At 38.0% G+C, this 21,855-nt stretch overlaps 1 long non-coding RNA gene across 1 annotated transcript; it reads left to right on the plus strand.

Moving 5' to 3' along the window:
- The first annotated feature begins 6,959 nt into the window (after nucleotides 1-6,959).
- LOC116694265 (uncharacterized) lies at nucleotides 6,960-20,551 on the plus strand. Its single transcript, XR_004333096.1, has 3 exons — nucleotides 6,960-7,047; nucleotides 18,294-18,297; nucleotides 20,539-20,551. It is a non-coding gene; the product is annotated as an uncharacterized LOC116694265 (long non-coding RNA).
- Nucleotides 20,552-21,855: the final 1,304 nt, after the last annotated feature.

Below are 21,855 nucleotides of genomic sequence, written 5' to 3' on the forward strand. Positions count from 1 at the left end.
ATTTAATTTTCTAGCATTTGTATTATTTTTTTTGATGGTTTCATATCAGTATCTGGACTAAACTCTGACATCTACCCATCTGAGATCCACTCAACATCCTGTGATCTTAACTATTAGTCAAAATAATTCATAACTTCTGCCTTTTAAACTAAAAACTGATGTATAATTTGATATAAATGATGTTTGTTGACCATGAATTCCAAGAATAAGTGTAAAACCTGTTATTAAACCAGCTCAAGTTTAAAAAAAAAAAAAAAAAAAAGGCGACAAAAACATCAGAGAAAGCACAAAAAAATGTTAATTTTCAATTTTGACCTGGAAGGACAATTTCATGGATAACAGGAAGACAACACCAGGGTTAAATGTAAAAGTTTGCTGTTTTTCTCCATTTATATAGCTTTGTAAAAAGAATATTTGCTTGGTTGGACAAAAGAAGCAATCTAAGGAAGTCACAATGGGACCTTGGAACTTGCAATGGACATTTAAAAAAATATTTTCTGATGTTTTATTGACCAAAATATTAATTAAGGGAAAAAAAGCATATTATTTGATTGTGAAATAAATCTGTAGTTGTAGGGATGCATCGATCCAATACTGATATCAAATGTCCGGCCGATACTTGGGTGTTGGTGACAATAGGGCAGAGTTTTTTTTTTTATTGTTGTTATTATTATTATTATTATTATTATTAATCAATTTTTTTGTCTCTTCACCCCCACCTACTGGTACACGTCCAAAGAAAAAAAAAAACACAACATAGCATGCAGCTAAAGACACAGGGCAACGTAGGCTTACCAATAGTCTTCAGCTGCACTTTTTCAGACACCATGGCCACTGCCTTAGTCATAGATGACGGAGAAAAAGAACTGGAAAAATCCTCCCGCTTCCCTAAAGTCACCGGTTGGACAATGTTTTGCCTTCTGTGAGTTATATAACAAACAACAAATGGTAAAGCTTGTGGGCGGTAAAACTAAATTGCTTTTAAATAAAGTTGTGTACTTTTTCCAAATATCACCTGTAAATCAAGTACTTAATCACACTAAAATTTATTTATCTATAATTTACCTATTTTAAACTAAACAACATGAATTTCTTATTCAAGTGCTTTAAACAAACATTTTATAATAATGCCGTATTTCAACACAACAGTAAGGTAAATTTAATTGAGTATTTCCATTCTCCTATTCGCCTATTTTATGTTTTACTTATGTATTGTTTTAGCTCTAGTTACTTTGCATATTCAAATTAATTATACACAATATTATGAATGATCTGTAATGTATTAAAGTGGATAAAGAGGAGACTTTGTTTAGCCGGTGGTGAAATTCACAAGCTAGGTGCTAAGTCAATCTTTCGCTGTTATATTGTTGAAAGTAACTCAAAAGTAGTGTAACGCCTTACAATTCAGAGACAGTAATATTGTAATATAACTAATTACTCTAAAATGACAGAAACTAGTAATCTATAATGTGTTACGTAACTTACCCAACACTGTTGGCCGATAACCAAATTCCAGGTGGTGGGATCAAGACCATCAGATCAGTGCATCCTTAGGTAGTTGCAGCTCTATTCTCAATTTCCGTTATATATATATAAAAAAAAAAAAGATTCACCAAAAATTGAGACTATGTTGTCACGATAATATTCAGTATATAATTGAATATTAGACAACGATACATGAGGTTAACTATGCCTCTGTGAGGACAGAAATTAAGAGCAAACATGCTGGTTTAAAAAAACAAGCATACTTGCATATCATAATAGTGTGTCAATGATGGTGTACTTTAGGCTGCTTTGGGTACAATTTCAGGCAAGGAAGGCCTTAAGCCACGGGACTGAGCAGTTTGCTGATAGGTGCTGTGCAACTGTAGTGGGGTATATTAATTTGGATCCCAAACCCTAAGGGTGACCACTCACATGAGAGACACAGCTCTGGCAGTCGTGGTCTTTATGCAGGCCATGAGCATACAGTGGCACATAACCTTGCCCTGTCACCACCCTCGCCAATGTGTCAGCTAACATTACTATGATTGACGTTGAGCCAGCAATCCAGCCCTATGAGATCTGAGGCTCTGTATAACCTCGCCCTAGCTGAGTACCAGAGCTAGGGCATTTGGGGCATGGTACTGGATCATGATGCCTTCTGTGTTTGTAGCCTGTGCCTCTGTTAAACAAGGGCACAAGCCTTTGTGACCTTGTTTAAATTCAAGCTTTTTTAATAGTGTTATCTGAGCCGAAATCTGAATGTTTTTGTGAAATATTACTCTTATTACAAACCGATAACTAAATAATAAAAAAAAGTGCTTTTACAGAAAAGTACAGGAGGCAACATGTTAACATAGTGGCATAATTTAAAGGAATCTATCCTCCTATTGACCGGTATCAGTGACGGGGAATTAATAAAACGATATACTTGATCTACACTCACCTATAGGATTATTAGGAACACCCTTCTAATACTGTGTTTGACCCCCTTTCGCCTTCAGAACTGCCTTAATTCTACGTGGCATTGATTCAACAAGGTGCTGAAAGCATTCTTTAGAAATGTTGGCCCATATTAATAGGATAGCATCTTGCAGTTGATGGAGATTGGTGGGATGCACATCCAGGGCACAAAGCTCCTGTTCCACCACATCCCAAAGATGCTCTGTAGGGTTGAGATCTGGTGACTGCGGGGGCCATTTTAGTATAGTGAACTCAGTGTCATGTTCAAGAACCCAATTTGAAATGATTCAAGCTTTTTGACATGGTGCATTATCCTGCTGGAAGTAGCCATCAGAAAATGGGTACATGGTGGCCATAAAGAGATGGACATGGTCAGAAACAATGCTCAGGTAGGCCGTGGCATTTAAATGATGCCCAATTGGCACTAAGGGGCCTAAAATGTGCCAAGAAAACACCTACCACACCATTACACCACCACCACCAGCACAGTGGTATTCTGACATTCAGTTTGGAGTTCAGGAGATTGTCTTGACCAGGACCACACCCCTAAATGCATTAAAGCAACTGCCATGTGATTGGTTGGTTAGATAATTGCATTAATGAGATTTTGAACAGGTGTTCCTAATAATCGTTTAGGTGAGTGTATGTCATAACCTTAGCATCCTGTAATAATGAGTTGTTTTACAATGCTGGTTGCTTATTGGTAGTAAAGTCACTGTTGAGTAGAAAGCATATTTCAAGTTTTGGTATTGATTAATCACTTGATCAGGATTTTTTCTAGCAAAACCAGGATAGACCAAAAAGTTTGGACAAATGGCAGTAAGTAACTGTGTGCTGAACTACAAGGTGGTCTGTGAAAGACATAATTCAATTCAATTTTATTTCTAGTATCAATTCATAACAAGAGTTATCTCAAGACACTTTACAGATAGAGAAGGTCTAGACCACACTCCAAAACTTACAAGGACCCAACAGTTCTAGTAGTTTCCTCCAGAGCAAGCAACAGTGCGACAGTGGCGAGGAAAAACTTCCTTTTAGGCAGAAACCTCGGACAGACCCAGGCTCTTGGTAGGCAACGTCTGACGGGCCGGTTGGAGTTAGTGGAAATAACAAAAATAGAAAAAATAGTAGTTTGTAGCAGTTCTTTGTAGTAGTTCATGGCATAGCAGGGCACTGTGCGGCATTACAAGGCACAGCAGGATGTAGCTGGGCACCGCAGAGTGTAGCAGATGAACATGGCACCGCAGAACGTGTAGCGGGACCATTGTGACAGCTGCTACCATGATTTTGGAGCATCCCTGATCCCAGCATACCACTCACAAAATGACCACCCCCAGCTGGGTCATGCTGCGATGCTAAGGCAGGCATGCGAGTTACTAGCCTAATTTACCAGTCCTGTGGATTGCCAAAATGTTATTAATCTAGAAATCCTACTCATGAAGCAAGGTAGTTTAAAAAATCCAGTGACCTGGCAATCTAGGCAAGCTTGTTAATGGAATGTTATTGACAAGCTTCTCATTTAGCTCTACTGGCATATCCAGCAGATTAATGCAATAGGGTAGGGTAACTGTTCAACACAGTCTCACCATAGTGGAAAAGGAACCTTTCAACAAAGAAAATGGATGTATACATTTGAAGTTAGACATGCTTGTGGCTAAGTGCAAGAGTTGTTTAACCAGGTAGACTGTTAATCGTAAAATACTTCATTCATGCCCGTCGTAATAATTTTAGACTACACCTCCGATGCATATACCCCCCAGAAACATTGAGTTGAAAGGTTGTAGGGTAATGGGCTGTGTTGTAAAAAAAACCTCTCCCCTTCTATCTTGTAATGCTTGGTATCCTCAGTGCGAGTTTAAACCTCGGTCACGAGTGTTACTACCTTTTACTATGTGGTTTGATAGAATGTGAGCTTCCTTGTGACCGTGGGGTTTTAATAATGTATGCAAGTTGTGTACAGACACTGCAATGTGGTTTTATGCCTTAGTTGAACCACTACAAGATCTCAACTTTCCTGAAATATTGATTATTGTATAGAAGACTCTTTATGCAGTAGTGTAACAACTGTATAGAGTGGCTAGACCCTGTAAAAATGCCATGAAGGATCTGATGGGTATTCCTGAGAGTAAGCAATGGCATTGATACTAAAAATAGAAATTACAAAAAGCATTGCCTTTTGCCTGATAAAAACCTGATAGTGTGAAAACAGCCTGTTCAATTTACTCTGAAATCTAATCTGTAGATAGATACTCTGCCTTTTCCGAAAATACAGAAAAAATAAAGCGAGAGCAAATGCACAGAAAACATTTTAATAAATACCACAAATGTTCTGCCATTTGAGTTTGACCAACTGAAATATAACATCCCATTAAAAGGGGGGACAAGCCTGATGCTGATCAGTATCAACATAATAAGCTTCTTTTTTTTTTTTTTTTTTTTTTAAGTCCGATCAGTTGTCCCTGGGCATGTCAGCATTGTTACTGTAGAAAGACTGTGTGTTTGTTTGTTTATTGACAATACTTTAGTGGTTAAGTCTGAAGCATGGTAACATTTCAGTTTGTGTTGAACTTGCCTGAGTGGGTATGCAATGCCTCATAGTGTAATGTTAGAGAAACCTTTACTTGGTAAACTGCTTTCTTCTTCCGGTTCTTGACTTCCATTTCTTTTGATTTATATTTTAGCCGCCAGCATACTGGTAATCTGAGTAAATAGCTGGAATGAAAATTATTGACTTTCAGGCACCTTTTTTGTACAAACTACATGACCAAAATAGCATCACTTTGTTTTTTTTTTCTTCTGGCTATCACGTAGTAAAATACCTTATTGCAAAGAGTTCTCAGACTGATTTTGAAATTCTCCCTAATACAATGTTTTGGCAACTTAAAATATAAATATAACTTACTAACCAGCAAACACCACAAACGGTACACTAAAGCCCAGTCGAAGGCAACAACTCGATCCGAATATAATGAATCGTCTTTAAATTGCATGGATGGTTTTAGTATTGGATTGTTGACCAAGTATCCAGATACACATCTAGTTGCTAAGGGAAAGATACAGACTAGCAGCTTTGTATCCTCCTGGCTATCACTGTAGAGCTACGTTCTGTTAACATTCAACAATAAGTTTGTCATTGTTACCAAATCAAAAATATTTCCACGGCACTAACTCACACTTTTTTGTGGGATGTTAATTTGATTTTGATTCATGGGGATCAAAATATTGTTTTGTTTTTTGAGTGCTGATGTGCTCTAAGCCAGTACATTTCTTTTTTTCTTATTGTAGTCTGTAGAAATCCTACATGGCACAAGCCGTGAATGACCTCTGAATGAACCACAGTAAAAGCTAGAAAAAGGGATTATGAAGGAGGGGTGCTGTACAGCAAAGTACATGATTATAGTCGCTGTAATCCAAATAAAACACGTGACTGACCCTGTAACACCACAACTAATATAGTTTATAGAGATGGCACTTGATTCAAAAAATGATTTTCAACGAGAACAAAATTATCAGCCATTATTATGTTGTAGTGTTTATCATAAGCAAAACACAGTGGCACTTATCTTTAATTTCAAAAGGTATTTTATACAATTCACTAAAGAGCAGTACTGTATTAACCTTCTGTAGAGAATGCCACGACCTACTGATGAAGCACATCTTCTGTCCATTTGGTGATCATCCACAGGGAAAGTGAACAATTAGGCCAAAAAAGGAAATGGTCAACATTGGGAAACAATTCTTCTGTTTCCAACCGTTCTATCCCTCTGCCACTTTTTCAAGAAGACAATAAAAGAAGACAGGCAAAACTGAGAGTCAAATCGAAGGTTAATTGAAGCCAGGGAAAATGTCAACCAATTTTACCGATCACCCACAAGGGATATGCAGCCCTTGTTGAAAAAATGCAGGAATATCTGCACATTATATTAGCTTCCTATCCATAATGGCCTTCTGAAGAGAGTGATGATGACATCTTTGTTCCCCCTCAAAGCATTTGTGTGTGCATAAAAGACAAAGCGAGCGTGCGTGCGTGTGTTGTATGGATATATGTATAGATCAGTGGCAGCTGCTGGTCTTTCAAAGAGGGGAAGCTCAGTTTCGGGAAAACAATGTCCATTTATTTATATTGTTATAATATATAATACAATAATTAATATAATAATTTTATAATATTCGTGAGATGGTTTCATCAAGAGGCTTGGCCAGCAGTACATTTTCTTTGGCACAGCACTTTCAGTCAGACAGCTAACTTTGTCATACCAGGAGAGCTGAAAATACCTGTTAGATTTCCCTATCTTTTACACTAAATCAATCTTAGGTGTTGATAGGCCCTGCTGTTTAATTTTAAGTTTCTCCTCGTAATGAAGACTTTCACATGGCTTTGCCAAAATAGGCTTCAACAGGGAAATGCACTGCAACGCTATGGGAATGTTTGAGAATCAAATTGAGTCAGCTGATTCTGAACAAACTCGTCTCAAACGTGTTTAAACACATTTTCAGTCAATAAAATGTTAACACAATAGTACATACAGTATTTGACCATTAATCTTTTGACATTTTAGGGGAAGCTGAGCTTCCCTTGCAGTCTTAAAGAAATTGCCACTGGTGTAGATGTATTCTATGCTTCATGTCAAAGTCTGTATTGTTATTTGAGATGTAAGCTCTCTGAGAACCGACAGGTGTTGGCACCAGATCTCTGACACCTCTGTGGTCATGACATGTCCATCCCCTCCAGTTAGTTTTACCACAACACATGGTGGTATGACAACAACCTCTCTGCTGAAGAATATCAATGGCCTTTTGGGCCTGATATGCCATGTATTATGAATATGACAAAATTAAATGCACATTGTTGCAAATTTTGAAAAATCACAGGTGGGAATTCAGCTCAGTTTGTGTTTTTAGATGATTGTTACAGCATCCTTTACTGTAGTTAAAATCTCAAGATAAAGATTGATATGAAAATTGTAAAAGCTAAGGGAATGTAAATAAAGAATGAGCTTTCTTTAAGGTTAATCTGAGCCAAAATGTCACATCAGTGCAGCAGTTTATACAGGAAATTGGCCTGGCCTTCAGTTGAAAAATGAAAAAAATTGTCACATTGTTTTACACACACAGCAGTGTTTCCCACACAGACTAATTTGTGGTGGTGCGCCACAGAATCAACACCGGCCGCCAGATTTTGCGTTTCACTATTCATTTATTTATTTAACGTAATTTACGTAAAACACGCAGCTTATTTGTTCAGCTGCAGTTCCTTTCCCTGCTCTCCCTCCATCTCTCTGTCACTCACACAAACACACGCACACATGCACACACGCACACACCCTCCCCTCCGAGCACACCGCGCCTGTCTCCATGAAAATGAGAAGACGGCTGGCGAAATTAACAAGTTCACAAAAGGTTGGTATCTCGTGAACAGTGTATTAACAAACCGTAGAAATGCTGCGGCCACACCGCTCTGAAAGCTCCCCAAACGTCATTTATTAGAGTTCCGTTGTTGTCCATGTCCGAGGCTGTCTCCTCCACTCCATATTTTTATAAAGGAGCTAACCACGAACGGAGCCAATTGTTACTAACTTTGTTACTAAGTTTGTCGTTCTTTGTGATTGAATCCATGTATTAATGGACTTGAGCCTGAATAAAACCCAAGATTTTATTAAGTTTGCTGTAAAGTTTTAAACTACAACTCAGAGTTGTTGAATGACAGAAAATCTCCAGGTAAGATCTTCATAAATGCAACAAGGACATGTGGCTATAGTAACCTTCAAAACATCTTGTTTGCGTTCCCCCAAAACAGGGAATTAAACACTTCATAGTATTAAGGTTAAGTTACATATAGTGTTTTTCGGCTCCAGGTAATCAGGTATTTTAACTGTGGCTATTTTAGTAAAAAAATATTTGTAAAAAGAATAACAACCTTCTGCATTGACATTTATAGATAATTTTGATAATTTCCTTCACAGTGTTGATTTGCTCATGCAAGTGCATGTTGTTCTTGTAACCTTATTGAGCAGTGTTCTACGGTACTTGGAGTAACCCATGCTATCAATAACATTAAATCATGCTGTCATACCCTGTAGGTTTTTTTTGTGCCTTTGACAAAGGGTAACTTAGCCTTGATCTTCCTTACAGGACTATAGAGACTAACGATAATAAAAAGGATTACTCTTGGTATAAGAAAAGGTGCTGCAGTCCAGTCTTAATTGGTGAGTTCCCTTGCTAAGTTGATCTAGTCTTGAGGCTGCCAGTTTGTGAACTGGTCAATTAATCTTCCCTATCTCATAATGAGGTGGGGGATTTCAGATGGCTGGTCCTTCACACAAAGACAGACAATGTGCCCAAAGGATCTTCTGTCCCTGCACCAAGTGACCTGACAATTAAAAAATGCACCTCCCTACTTCCCCCTCCTCACCAGGTGGCAAATTGGTCTGACCCAACCTCATATCAAAAGGACTAACCATGACTTCAAATCAACTTCACAGGCACAAAAAGAGGGGAAAGGGCAGTATCCTCCATGAAATAAGATTGTTGTATTAAGACTTTTGGCCCCATATCATTCTGCCTTCCTCATTTTGAGGTAAATGAAAAGAGACTTGTTAGATCCTCCCCGCAGTGTGTCACAAAGGTTTACCCTCTCAGAGGGAAAAGAATGTGTTGTAGCTTGACATTAATTTGATGATGCAGATGTGACAGTGGAATAAGCTAAATGTTTGGGGTTAAATTGGCTTGACCTTGAATTGTAGCAGGCTTTAAATCTGTTTAGCAAGGAGGAGGATAGGAAACAGAGGAGCCGGTCACAATTAAAGGCAAAATGGAAACAGGCGATCAAAATCCTGACATTTAACCTTTACACAATCTGTACTATATTTATATATTTTTTATCAATGCGGAAAGAAAACGAGGATTGAGCTGTATTTATCAATTCCATCATAATAAATATTAACAAATCGAAAAATCACATTTCGTTTGTACACTGTAGCTTTCTGCTAGTAATTATATACCATACTGGTGGTTTTACATGTTTTAGCCTAGGACTGGGCCATATGGCAAAACGTGATCACCATATTTCCCGTTTTGAGACCGTTTTATCGCCCAGCCCTATTTTAGCCCATTAACGGCAAATCACACACACACACACACACACACACACACACACACACACACACACACACACACACACACACACACACACACACACACACACACACACACATCTATCTCTCGCTCTCTTTCCAATATTGCCAAATTTATTTTAAATGATGCCATAAATGAACTTACTCTTAGGAATCTAACACAGGGCACAATCTTTTTTTTTTTTGCATTTTTGTTGTATTATTTTCATACTCTACTGCAGTTGCTGCCTGAAGATTAAATGACTTCAACTAGAACTGGGCGACTAAAAAAATGTAACAAGAAAACCCTTCAAAAGATAATTAGAAACTTAAATATACCGTCAATATCATTCATTCCTTGGCAATTACATCACTGAAACAAATCTATTTGCGAACAATCATAGGGCATTCCTTTTGGAACAGACAGCTCATTTTCAAAATCAGCACTGCAGGATTGGTTGAGTTGGCTAAACACCACTTTGCTAATGTTTTGGTATCAAAAGTCAGATAATTGAAACAAACGCTTCTTTACAGGAACCTTGATGTCCGCATTCACAACAATCTTAAATGTAAACATGTTGAAAAACAAGGTAACAGGACAAAGTGGCATGATGATAATTTGACTATTTAAAGCTTTGTTGGGCCACAGTGCATTAAAAAATTCCAAGCAGGGCTTTGCTGAAGTCCAATCTGTCATTTAGACAAATGTGTAGCCCCACCACCAAAATTTAAAACACAAAACTGGAACATGTCAGTTCCAAATAGAAGTCTTTACATGCATTTGCATGCAGTCATTTAAAGTTAGGTATTAATGTTTTCTGATATAGTGAAAGGTGTCTTTATACCAGTGATATTTATAAACTCAGCAGTAAAACTGCAGGCCTGTATTTTAAATATTTTGAACAAAGAGAATCAGTTTTGCTCTGCTGATTTATAAAGAGATCATGCGTTTGGAGCCTTGGTAAGTAAAAGTCTCTTGGTTACAGCTCAGTGGTTGACCATTAAGGTTTCTGATGACATTGTTTAAGTTCACTGTTGAGTGTCAGTTGCTACAATCCTCAGTGATCCATGACTTTATCAGGTGCTGCCATGCAGAACGGTGGTACAGACCAGGAATTAGTCCACTCACTGCCTCAACCTGGTTGTTTGACCTCTGACATTTTGACATTGACACACAATTTGAGAAAAAAAATGTTGTCTCTTTTTTTTATATAGAACTACTTGTATGAATTCCAGTGTTTCTAAAACTGTTTACTTTGCCATCTGGTGATCATAAATGACCTGTAACAGCAAACAAAACTATTTTCTTATAGTATTTATTAATGCCTCTGTTATTAATGCCTAAAACAGTTGTGGCAGCTTTGATCCCAAGCCACTAAAAAACAGATTTGGAAAAATAAATGTTATTGGGCAAATCTTATATAAGCTTATAGAAATTAATCAAATTATATTAAACTAAAAATATTAGTAAACATACCAACAAAGAGGTTAAGTTAGAGCTTTGTGATGTATTAGTAATTGATGTTACTATGTAGATTCAGTATAGCATTATTTGGGTTCTACTTCCTGTCAAACTGTAGTGTAGCTCAGATTAACAGTTTGTTCATGGCTTAATAGTCAGTTTACAGTTAGTTGATGTGCTCTTCACAATAGTAAGTATTACTAGTAGGGCTGTCAATTGCTAAAAAAATTTTGATCACAATTAATCGCAGGAGATTCACACATTTTTTGATCTGTTCTAAATATACTTTAAAAGGGATCATTTTTAAGTTTTTATTGCTCAAGTGGTATTTGAGACTGGACTACTATTGACTATCAACAGTACATGCAAATAACTTTAGTCTTGTGGAGATAACCATCTGGAAGGGCTTTGAAACTCAACTTCCTACTTTTCTACACACAGAGAGCCTCACTTCCCATAACAAACCCGTCGGACTAACGTCACATACACACGTCGCCCACATGGCCACCTGTCTTAAAGGGGAAGGGTTGGATGTAAAAGGAGAACGGTGGAAGTTTACTTTTCGATCAAGCAGCAAAAAAGGATTAGCGTCAACATCCCAAAATCCTGCGATGTGAGTATTGCGCATGCGCACATTGCGATGTTGATGCTAAGACACAATATTGTTCAGCCCTGCTCTACACACCCCAAACTGCTTGGTTATAACTCAACTCAGCCGGACATTTATCTGTTCTTGGCTGAGATGGATGGCATAGTGCTGCAGTGTTTCGGTGTTTGCTCGCTATCTAGCAGCATTTAGCTAGCGGCTTAATCCCGACAGAACACCACGGTGAATTTCAGCCTGCATCTGGTGTGATGTTGTAGTTTTTCTAACGTTACTAGTGGGACAGCATCTGAAAAAACTACAAAGTTTGCTAGGCAAAAAAGAACGTAAATCTCATGATAAAAAAATGTACGCCGTTGAAATGGGTTAGCATTAACGTCGTTAATAACGCGTTTAACTGACAGCAATAGTAAGTGATAGTAAAGACTCTCACATTGAGCTGAAATGGAAAGACTGCTGCAGCACATGTCTTTCGGTTCAATTAAAGGCATTTATTTTTAAGGATTCTGTTATTCTACAGTATTGAAGAAAAACAAAAAAGAATATCCGAACGCCAAAATTATAAACCAAATACCTACCTAACGAATAAATATCCATCTCATTGAATATTCGGGTCTCGACCTAGCTATTTTAATTCAAAGATTTGTACATTAACAGGAATGTAGCACAACATGGACATTTATTTAAATGTGAATGCGCAATAAAAACAATTTGTCCTTTAAATCAATACATAAACCTGGTAAATAATCATAATCTCAGTATTGATTCAAATAATCTTGATAATGATTTTGGCCATAATCATGCAGCCATATGTGAAAGTGAAACATTGTGAAAACATTGAAACATTTTGCACTTACACTTTGTTGGTGGTAACTAGTGTTTAAACATGACCACGTCAAGAGGTGGTTGACAGACACATTGTGATACGAGTTTGTACCTACTGTGGTATCTGTTAAGGTCCTGTATACTTTTACATTTGTCTCAGTAACCGAGAAAACTTGTTTTGTGAGACCCATGCCACTCAAAGCAACCCTATGTAACTCTGGCTGAACAGTTACAATTATGAGATCAAGCTAAGTGTTAAACTACCATTTAGCTAAGCTACTGTTTACCCTTAACTTTAAACACCCCAATGTCAACATCAGTATTTAGCTTAAATTCGGTCAGTCAATAATTGTATCTTGCAAGAGTGGTGTTTAAAAGACAGAAGGGATGGATGGCAGTCTGTTTTTTTAACCAGTAGGTGGTAGTCATATTACACCAGTGATGTGTATTCATTTAAAGGCTTTAAAAAATGCATTTAGGAGCGAATACATCCCTTCAAACTCTGCAGCTGCTCCCTGATTGAAGTCTGCATCACTATGACGACCTCTGTTTCTGACCACGTACAACTTAAAGTTACCAACAATGGCAACATTCTGCTCTGTCACTTCTGGTTTTGCAGATCTTCATTTGCACAAAAAAAAAATACAAACTTGGCGTTGTGTAACCAGGCATAATAACACCAATTGAAAATTTAACTTACACATACTTTTGAGCAACGTGGGAGATTTTAGTTTTTATTTCTTGCACAATTATGACAACTACTATTGCAAACTGAAGGTTATGCACAATGCCACTACAAGGACAGGTTGCCTATACAACATTTTACCTCTGGTTTAAAAATGATAGTTAATAGGAATATTACATACCTTACCTTTCTGAAAAAAACATATACCTCTCAGAAAACAACAACTTTTAACCCGTAACATATATTTTGAACAGAATATGTCTAAACCTTACTCATTTTTAATTTGTGGTGACTGAATTGTTCAAAAAGCAGAACCCCTGTATGAGGGATGATTTAGTAGTGAGAGTACACTAAGTATGGGTCAAGATCAGAGTCAAGTTTTTTTGTCTCTGTCTTGTAGAGTAGAGACTCCACCGAGAGTAATTATTTGTGGAGGGTTTAGAGCCCTGGGGGTGACGGGGTGGGCGGGAGGGGCAGAGGGTGCGCTGAAACGGAAAGCACGCCAGTCCCACTCACGGTTGATGCTCAGTGAATCTGAAAGGTCATGTCATGTTTTCTGGCAATTGACTCGATTGGTTTGAATTCTGCAACATAAGGCCGGGACAGTGGTGTTTGTGTGTGTTTCTGCACATTTGTTGGGAAATGTGCCCCTGGGTAATCTTTTGCATTGACCTTATTACCCTGCACAGTGACGAGCCTGCCACACAACTTGCTCCCGCTGACTCTTTAACACGCAGACACATGCAAATATTTTACTCGTTAATTGTTAACATCCATTAAAATCTTTTTAGATACTTGAGAAATATATTGACTACATTCACATTAATCCAAGGTTTATGTAATGCATAACATGCAGCAAATTACCAATAAATGACAAAAACAATGACAAAAACATTTAATACTATATTAACTATGACAAGCTATTTCCATTAAAGCCTTAAATTAAAAGATTTTATAAAACTTATGAATGTCATTGTGGAATATGTCTGTTAAGGAAAGACAAAAGAGAAGTTAGTGTGCGTGTGTGTTGCAGTCTCCATCTCCCTAAATGAACTGAGACAAAGATGATATAAACACATTTAATTAAGGTTGATCACAATCATTAAACACAGACCATTTACAACCAGAAGCTAGCTCAGACATATTGTACATTCTGTGCTGCAGTCTTAAAGGATGTATCCAATGATATGGCTTCTGCCTTGGGGCCATTCTGGGCAAGTAATTTACCAGAACAATGTAATCTTAACCTCTACCCTTTGTTCATCATCTTGGAGGCTCAACTATCCAGCTATAAATAAACACTGTCAGCATCAGAAATATTTCTATATATGGTGTGAAATGGATCAGTTGCAAGCGTGTAAATAGTTTGTCTTATTGGAATGTGTCTTAGTTATGGAGAAACCTCTAATGTAACCACCAAAAAGGGATGAGTATGTCCTCAAGGCTATAGCACACTACATGCAGTTTTACCAGCAAATCCCTTGCCAGCCTTTACTCTGCCATGCCTACACGGTTGACTCCTGCACTCCAGCAGATCGGTGGCAGAGGTCCAGAGTCACTTAGATCATTTTACCCGGGGCACAAAGGGGGCAGAGAGGAGCCAATGACCCTGCGCTCGTCAGGCAGGGCTTTACGCCTCGCTGACTTCCCTGGTGTGACATTTCTCCTGTATTTGCCCCCACCCAACGCCTCCCTATGTAACCACCACTGCAGTGCGAAAAAGGATCATTGTCTGTAGAGATATCAATCAAATGAACAGCATCTGGGGTCAATCTGCTGTCAGTGCTCCCTCTTTACTGTCCCAGCTCTCATGTAAAGTGACAATAATGACAGAATGTCAGAAATGATGCCAGATGTGGCCAGTTAACGCAAGACGACAATTTTAATCCCAGTGTTCTTAAACAGGGACATTGTACCTGTCTCCTTCCCATCGCCCATCTCCAGACCATAACACACTCCCCCTGCTATGGGTCATACAATGGTCGTGACATTATAAAAGGATCAATTGTGCCTTAAAACACTGCCTCTCCTCCATTGGGATATGCAGTACAACAGATGGGATTTATGCAGAACGGCTTTCATATCTATTTAAAGGGTTTAAGAGACAATGATCTAATGAGACATTTACATTTTGTTCAGCTGAGTTGAGAACGTTTAGACCAAAGCTAATTGGTATTTGATATTTACCGCATAAATGTCCTTAGATTTTGCTGATACGCATACAGTATAAAATTAAAATGTAGAATTTATGGGTAATGTCTTCAGTTTTTACAGATTTTCACCTGGATTTTGTGTCACCACATGTCCAAAAGTGTTTTTTTTTCTGGTAAAACATGCTGATCACTATAGTATACAGTACAGTGTTCTTACACAATAAATGATTCTAATAACAGTAAAAAGAAAATGGGGAGAAAATGCAAATTAGCTGCAGATTATGCACAAGATTCCCTCCTAAAACAGTGTTTTTTTTCTTTTTTTAAATCCAGTTTTCACCCAAATTTGTAATTTTTTTTCTTTTACCTCTCTTTAATATTAATAACCAAAACTAATGACCCCTAATTTTTTTGAAAATTACGTGTTATTCCATACCGTAAAAAAACTTGATACCTTTTAAATATTAGCATTTAATTATTAGGGTGCTGGTCATATAGTTTACATATGGATGGGGATGTTTGGTGCAAGTGATGATTAAAATGCTGCTGTAAAGTTGAAAGGCTTGGAACCTCTTGCTATCCATAAACTGCTGTCAAGAGATTTGGGAAGAAGGGGTCGGGAAGGTAAAAGCTAGGACATGCTGTGCTGGGATCAACACGTGTCTGCAAAAGCCTGGAGGTTCCACAACAATCTGTTCCAGTTGGTTCACTCTTGTGCTGTGACCTCAATTTTTGACTGCTGTTGGATCTTCCTTGCACTCTGGTTTGACATAAGAACAGCACAGGCAGCTCCACACCCGCCCAGCCGAGCAAAGGGGGGCGGAGTGGAAGAGCTGCTCGAAAATCAAACGATGAAGCTGAGGAGGTACGTTGAATTAACATCCGCTCATCCTGGGCTGCGAGAGCATCTCTAAGACTTGGCAATCCTGTGAAATGACACTTTCAATTGGGGTCAATTGGACCCCTGCCTCTGGATTTCAGACTGCCTAGGGGCAATCAAGGGCCGTAGATATAATTAGAGTAACAGGCTTTCATACTGTAGTTCAAACACTGCAACTGAACATTTGAGCAACACTAGGGGTCAGTGACAGTCTGTGCAATCATTTTTGCAATCATCTACCACAGAATTTTGTAGTAGATGACCAGAGGTGGCAGTTGATACATTTACACAAACTTCAGCAACAATTGAACATTTGCAATTTAATTTGTGGTCCTAACTGCTGCCAAATTATAATTTTTAGACCACAATTGCAATCTCATATCCAACATTTCAACGTATCTTCTTGCCTTCTGCATTTTATTTTTCAGATCTTCCTTTCTTCTCATCTGTCTCATTTGATGCAGAAAGTGTGATTGTGAGTTCTTAGTGCTTTTCATTACTTTCTCTCCTCCCTCTCAGTGGCACAGCAAAACATCTCAGCAGCGGTGACACGGTGGTCTAGTAATTATCTAATTGTTCCTACTATGTCTTTTTTTTTGATTTATGGTCTTGTATCAGTGGCTGACCTGATTTATAATGAGGTTCCCCCACTTGTGAAAATATGAACTTGAATTATGTGGCACCAGTCCAATTATTTCTTTGTTTGGCTGAGGCTCCTGTCGACATTGACGGTGTGCATCACAAATAGCTGCCATTGAAGCTTTCACCTAATAACAATAATATGATCCATCATTTAAGATTGGCCCAATCACACCTTCCACCATATTACCTACTTCATCTATTATTTTTCTAGATGCACCCTTATCTCTAAAGATTGTAATCAGACATTTTCCTCTAATGGATTATTGGTAGTTCATCAGATTGGCGTTTTCATCGCAATGTTTATCAATTTTACAACTGCCAGGTACAGTATATGATATGATGATCATGACGGCAATACTGTGTCTGAAAAACTGTAGCAGCAGCCGGGAAACAACATGACTGCACCTTCCATTAATCCAGCAGGCTTCCCATTATCAAGTTCGGGCCACAAAGTCAAAAAACTGGGCACTAAGTGGAGCAAGTTGCTTGGCACAAGGACAAAGTTGACAGAAAACATGAGGCCCCCCACACACTGTCTGGACAGCAGGAGGCTGTGAGTACATGGGTTGAAGAATAGACCCAGCCACAAACACATCCACTATACAGATGAGCTGCCCCCTTCAAATTAGCACCAAGCACAGAGACTGCTGCTGGTGTCTGATGAAAAGATGCACGGCTGCCACTATTTGTGCCGCTAAGGCATTCATCAAATTAATTACTAGTGGATCCAAGCACCTCTCTGATACCTCTTTATTCTGAGTCCGGTAAATGGGGACTCAGACTACTGCTGACAGAGAGGCCTAATACACCCAGTCATTCGCTGCACATAATTAATTGAAATCTTTGCTAGCTTGACAAATTGGAATGATGAATCTATCTTCTATGAATAGCTTAAGAAAAAAATGCATAATCAGTCAAAACCATACAGTAGAAGCAACATCTTCCTCTCTCCGTCTCACTCACTCGGTCTCTGTCTCTCTCTCTTTTGCTCTCTGCAGCATAGTATGATCCATTAGGCTACGAAAGCATGGCTTGTTGAAGACTTCCCATTCTTTTACCAACTCGATTGATAACTTTGGCTTCTTTCCTTAATAGAGCGGTCAAGGTGGAGAGTTCCTTCGTATAGTTCAATAGAATAGGGGAGAACATAAATCAAACTCTTCTGTTCTTTACAAAAGGAAACCAATACATTGTAGTCTCTAATTTCTGAAATCCTAGATTGTCATAATAGTCAACAAAAATGAAAAAAGCAGATCAGCAACAAAGTAAATGAAAATGGATTTACTGTGCATTTTCAGCTCAATGTTGGCTGCAACTCTACTGTTTTAGTTCACTCTCAACAAAAACTCTAAAAACACACCGTTTGCTACCTGCCAAACACCAAAAAGAAAGACACAGTTAGCAATTAGTTGGTAAACATAGCGACTAAAGAATCAGATATTTCTCTCAGGAGTTGGTGGAGACCAAAATCAGAGCCCAAAGGAGACGGGTGGACAGTAGGTTACACTGACACATGCTGTCATGCTTCTGTGTTGATAGCGTTTTGCGCAATTATTTTTTTGTCATATTCATCATTACAGCAACTAAATATCCACTTTACACTTAAATGTAACGTTACATTAGCTCACTCAAGCACTCTAATCATACTTTTTCAATGACATTTTATAAAACAAAAAGAAATTACAATGTACGAAACATCTTTTTTTTTTTTTTTCCAGCTCCTAGTACGTGAGCCCCATCTACGTGTAACATAGAGTTTTCCCTGCCTGCCTCTACGACATGTAATGTAAGACAGCCAATCACCTAAATCTTGGTAGAAGCATGCTGTGTGCTTATAGGCTCACTGATGCTGATGAGATTTAGTCCTTAGGTATTGAACTTAGGTATTGAATGACAAGGAATTTTTTGATGCTCAAAACTTTAAAGACAATTTGGTCGGTTCCCAGTCTGTTAGTCCCCCGCAGAGATGGCAAAAGTACTCACTTCCTGTACTTAAGTAAAAGTACAGATACTTGTTGGTGTTAAAAAATACTCTGGTAAAAGTAGAAGTACTGATTTACCTTCTTCACTCAAGTAAAAGTAACAAAGTACAGACTTGGAAATTTAGTACAAAAGTAAAAGTATCCTTGTTAATGACAACCATTTTTTATGCAAAGCTACCTGGACCACACAAATGTTACCAGAGTGCACGCTGAGAAACTTTAGTGGACATAGAAAAAAGGCTCTTTATATGCCATTACCTACATTTTAAATGGATGTATGCCAATAGGCCTAAAACATCCCATATTGTATATGATTATTGTGACAGAGACTGGGCCTCCAGGGTAAAAAGATTCGGACTGAGTAGCAAGATATAAATTCAGATTCTCTGAGAATTCACAGATCCAGTTTCTCTTTTTTAATCTTCCCCTTAGAAAGAAAATAAAGGATTACATTTTAATTACTAAACAGACACTAATTAAGAACTTACCCAGCACATTGGCCAGGAGTCATTCTTGATGCCTAAAACATCTCTCTCAGAAAAGGCTAAGGATGATTGTGAATGTCTTGCTGCTTGTCTGCCGAATCTCTGGGATCTCTGTTTTCTTCATTTTCAGTCATGTTGCCATCCATACTACGTGCTAACGTTAGCGCCATAAAACTGCACTGATTTGCCGCAAATGAATGCAGAATGCCGCCAGATCTGTGGAGTCGTCTTAGTGGTGCGTCAAGTGTAATGTACAGTATAGTCCCATCCAATTAGATTGAATTTGATATTGATGACGCGAACAATAACGGTAACTCCAGTGAAGTCATTTGAAACTTGTTAGTGAGGACTAGATTAGGACTGTACTTAAAGCTGATTCTGGTTTCCAACTTTGCCCCAGGTGTGTCTTTTAAAACACGGACGGAGACAATTTCTCTCTTTTGATGCTTTATTACAATCAAGCAACGTGCAACCTAGCTAACAGGTGAAGAACACAAACAACAAATTCGCTAACTAACTTACTTTAAATGTGCAAGAACTATAGACCAATACAACAGAGTTAAATGAACTGACAACATAAGTTATACAACTTACACTTCTCAAAGATGCACACACACGATCTCAACTGATTATCCTCCGGACAGCTAGTCTCTTTTTCTTTGCTCTCTTTTTTATTTTTTCTCCGCGTGTCCGCGCTATTCTCCGACATGACGACCTCTCTACAAAACTAAAGAAACAAGCCAATTTTGTAAAATGTAAGGAGTAGAAAATACCGATATTTGTGTTAAAATGTAAGGAGTAAAAGTAAAAAGTTGGCACAAAAATAAATAGTAAAGTAAAAATATCAGAAAAATCTACGTAAGTACAGTACCAAAGTATTCGTACTTTGTTACTTCCCATCTCTGGTCCCCAGTAATGTTAATCGGTGCGGGCTAACCTAATGTAGCTCCCGTTTCCCAGCAACAGCCAGGAAAGCTGGGTGACTGTCCAAGAGATGCACATTCCATCAAGTGTCAGATTCATTGAAAAGAGTGGGTAAACTGCTTTGTAATTAATGTTATAGATTTAAAATTCATTCGTCACTCGTGATGATAAACGTGGCTCAGCAGGCAGACTTACCGCTCCACCAGAAAATAAATCCCAGACACTATAGTTATGATAGTTAGTTAAAATCGCTTCAATATATGCTTAGGAAAAAACAATCGCCGATCATTCCTTCAATTGTGATATACGATCTGATTGCAATTGGCACAAGCCTAATAGACAGAAACAGAAATGAATGCTAACGTTGCACGATATCTGCTGGATTTGTGAACAGGCAACTGTTTTCTAACAAGTTATCAACTCCAAAATAAAAATGTGTCGGTGTTGTGTTCACAGATTTTTTTTATTGCCCCAAGTGGCCCATAAATTATTCTTTTTCTTTTTGGTGCACTTTCACCTGTTTCTGGTAATTACCTGTTTCCAGGTGAACCGGTTTGCACTGAGGTGGGTGGAGTAGCACAACTGAGGTAATGTTTATGTAGGTGGAAAAGTGCAATTTTGGTATTAATTTTGGCATGAAATTTCACGTATCAGCATCCCGGCTCTAGACACCTCTTATGGCGAATAGCGGCATTAACAGAAACTTAGTATTAAAAAAGACGCTGTGGCAGACAGCAGTACACACTAATTCACCTTGTAATTTGTTGTTCAACTGCAACTCCACACTGACTTTTTAATGTCCCTATGTGTAGATTATGTACGTGGTAGTAACACGTCACACACTGTCTGGTGTCAATTTGAAACTATGAATCAGTCACCAATGTCAGAAATTACAAAAGAAATGTGGTGGACCCCACAATCCAGTGTTTACAATCAATACCAGGTACTATTGGAACAATTAAACTGCAGCAGCAGTTTATATTAATTCGAGAGCACGAATAAAGTAACTAAGTGCAAAATGAATAATTTGTTGTCATTTATTATTAATATGTAATTTAATTATTTTTTTGCCAGGTACCTTAAGATAACTCTTTAGAGGTAGATCTAATCCTTTTTGCTGGAGTCAACATAATGGTGTATTGTCAATTTTTAAAGGTTAACATTAAAAACAATTGTTCTATGGAAATAAAGGTTTCTGTGTTCCATATAATGTAGTTGGAGTAGGATTTTATGGAGGAAAAAAATGGTCAGCATTATTTCAGCTGCTGTAATTTACATTTACAAATACTGAATTTGCAAAGATATTGTCCAATGCCACATTTTCATTGTTATCAGGAAAATACTGGTCTAGGGACAGTATGTGATTTAAAAGACTTCAAGGGTATGAAAAGGGTGTTTGGAAGGAGGACAACACCCTCGCCATGTGTAGCATTAGATGAAATATAACATGAAAAATACGCACAGCAGTCTGTTTTTTGTGTGCGCACATGTGTATGTGTACATGTATGTATCTGTGTGGGTGTTTGTAGATTGAGAAAACACTGAATGTGAAGGTTGCTGCTGTGAAGGACACATCTTGTCTATGGTAAGTAGTCATCCTTAATAGGTTTGGTTTGGATGTGAAATATTGGTGTGCCAAGCCAGTATGTGACATTA

The sequence above is a fragment of the Etheostoma spectabile genome, chromosome 8 (assembly GCF_008692095.1).
Source record: "Etheostoma spectabile isolate EspeVRDwgs_2016 chromosome 8, UIUC_Espe_1.0, whole genome shotgun sequence".
In the NCBI taxonomy this organism is placed as follows: Eukaryota; Metazoa; Chordata; class Actinopteri; order Perciformes; family Percidae; genus Etheostoma; species Etheostoma spectabile.